The sequence below is a fragment of the Acanthisitta chloris genome, unplaced genomic scaffold (genome assembly GCF_000695815.1).
Source record: "Acanthisitta chloris isolate BGI_N310 unplaced genomic scaffold, ASM69581v1 scaffold325, whole genome shotgun sequence".
Lineage (NCBI taxonomy): Eukaryota > Metazoa > Chordata > Aves > Passeriformes > Acanthisittidae > Acanthisitta > Acanthisitta chloris.
In genome coordinates, this window is record NW_008672925.1 from 16120 (window position 1) to 19091 (window position 2972).

Consider the following 2972-nt stretch of genomic DNA (forward strand, 5'->3'; position numbering starts at 1 on the left):
GACTGCTGACAGCTCTAAGCTAAACAAGAAGACTGTGAGGGCTGCACAACACAGAGATTCGTGTTTCTGCCATACTCCAGTTACAGTACCAACTACTGTTTAGTTCCCGAATGTCAGCAGTGTTTAGGCAACACAATATACAAATCATGAAAGGGGACTGGGTATATGACATTTCCTTTGAAAAACAGGTTGCTTTCTTCTAACAAGGGAACTTGTGTTTTAACTTCCCATGGTTGTCATGTAGGTTTCATCAATCCTGTTTTCCAGGGTGTTACATTGCCTTAGGCGACTCAATTGGCTTTGAGGGAATCACTGGCAGCATAGTGATACTTTCAGGGATGTTGGTGATTTTTGTGCCTGTACAGCATGGACACATGCATATTAGTGTCAAGTACAGCTGCTTATTTTAGGTTGCCATTCAGTATTTTTGCAGTAGCTCCTCATCTGTATACATTTTACAAATAAAGTATCACCTGTGCATTGCCCCTTACATTTTCCAGTTTCAGAACAGTTCCTAATGTGCTGACTTACTCTAAGAAGCATGAATATGTCCCTCGGGGGTCAGTGCTGGGGGCAATACTGTTCAGCCTCCTTGTCGGTGATATGGACAGTGGGATTAAGTACACCCTCAGCAAGGTCACTGATGACACCAAACTGTGTGGGGCAGTCGACATGCTGGAGGGAAGGGATGTGCCATCCAGAGGGACCTTGACAGGCTTGAGAGGTGGAACAATGCAAACCTCATGAAGTTTAACAAAATGAAGTGCAAGGTCCTGCATCTGGGCCATGGCAATCTCAGGCACAGCTGCAGGTTGGGTGGAGAAGTAACTGAAAGCAGCAGTGAAAAAGACTTGGGAGTGACAGTGGATGAGAAGCTCACCTTGAGCTGTCAGTGTGCGCTAGCAGCCCAGAAAGCCAATTGTATCCTAGGCTGCATCAAAAGGAGTGTGGCCAGCAGGTCAAAAGTTCTTCACCTCTGCTCTCGTGAGACCCCACCTGGAATACTACATGCAGTTCTGGTGTCCTCAACATAAGAAGGACATGGAACTGTTGGAACAAGTCCAGAGGAGGCCACAAAGCTGCTAAGAGGACTGAAGCACCTCCCTTATGGAGACAGGCTGAGGAATTAGGGGCTGTTCAGCCCTGAGAAAAAAAGGCTGCTAGAAACTTTCCAATATAAGAAGGGCCTACAAGGGAGCCGGAGAGGGACTCTTAGTTAGGAACTGCAATGATAGGATAAGAGGTAACAGGTTCAAACTGAAGGAGAGGAAGTTTAGAAAAAGGTTTTTTACTATAAAGTTGGTGAGACAATGGAACAGGTTGCCCAGGGATGTGGTGTCTGCCCTGACCCTGGCAGTGTTCATGGCCAGGCTGGATGAGGCCTTGAGCAACCTGATCTAGTGAGGAGGTGTCCCTGCCCATGGCAGGGAGGGTTGGGACTAGATGATCTGTAAGGTCCATTCTAACCCTTAAATTCTATGATTCTATGATTCTATGAATATGCTACCCATCGTTTCAAATATTAGCATTCAAACTAATATCACTATACAGCTGCATTGAGAGTGATTGTATGGAAACATTTACTGGTCACACTTTGCATCAGTAAGCAGAGAATTGAATATGAAATTGCCTGTTGTAAAATCTTGGATACTTCGTAAATAATAATATGGGGTATTATCTAAGGAGTTTAATTAGCCCTTTGTGGTGTCAATCAAATACAGTGTAGCAACTTTTGCTACATAGAAATGAAAAAAAAAGGTGGAAGTGGAATAAAGCCTTCTGGTTTAGTCAGTACAGTCAGTTCTGGTTTTATCTACAGCCTCCCTCTTTCAAAGGAAAAGCACTGAAAACAAATTGTATAGAGTGTGTTCAGACTAATTTGTTTACACAACTACTTTGCAACATTAAGTGCTCAGAGACACCCTCCTGACTTTCACTAAAGGAGTCTGGAGAGATCAGCACCCAAGGTAAGTAGCATCAGTGTCTCAGTCCTGCTGCTTCTCTCTCATCCATGTGTCTTTCACTTTGCTTCTTTCTCTGCAATCAGCCATCTCTGTGTCCTGGTGTGGAGAACTGTTGGAGGAAGAAGAGCCACAGCTCTGCCAAATGAATGCTTCCTCCTGCATGTACATGTTAACAAGCAGAGCAGCAGGACAGGGGCAGAACCACTCTCAGAGACACATTTGTGATACAGGCAGCCTGAATGCCCTCACTGGAATCAAGAGACACCCCCACTGTTTGTTCATGTTGGAGTATTAGTGAAAATCCATCCCTTGCGATGAATCATTTCCCGAAGGAAGTGTAGGGATTTTTTTTGGTATATCCTCTTAGTAGAGTTGATGAGAAACACCAGAAGCTGGAATGTTGTTTTCAATGGAAAAACAATAAGAAGGAGGTTAGGTAAATGAAAAGGAGGAAGGATGAACTGTGGAAATAGAAAAAAACTACACAAGGAAAAGGAGAAAAAAATAAAAGTAAGAAAATCAGTGTCTTAAAAAAACATCAAAACACCAAGGGACATTTAATTATCTTATATTTTTCTATCAGTTTCTGCATGTTGGCACAGTTATTGTATTACACATCTGCCATTGGTGTTCTGCATCTTCCAATGAACTCAGCTATTTCACATGAAAAAAGAAAAGTACTACACAAGGAAAAGGAGAAAAAAATAAAAGTAAGAAAATCAGTGTCTTAAAAAAACATCAAAACACCAAGGGACATTTAATTATCTTATATTTTTCTATCAGTTTCTGCATGTTGGCACAGTTATTGTATTACACATCTGCCATTGGTGTTCTGCATCTTCCAATGAACTCAGCTATTTCACATGAAAAAAGAAAAGTAAAATAAGAAACGAACAGGACTGCATTATGAGGGAAATTATTTTCTTCCATGAGTGAATGACGTGAGAGATAAGAGCTTCATTGCTTTAATTTATGCCTTTTGAGCTATATCCATCTGGAGCTTTACCT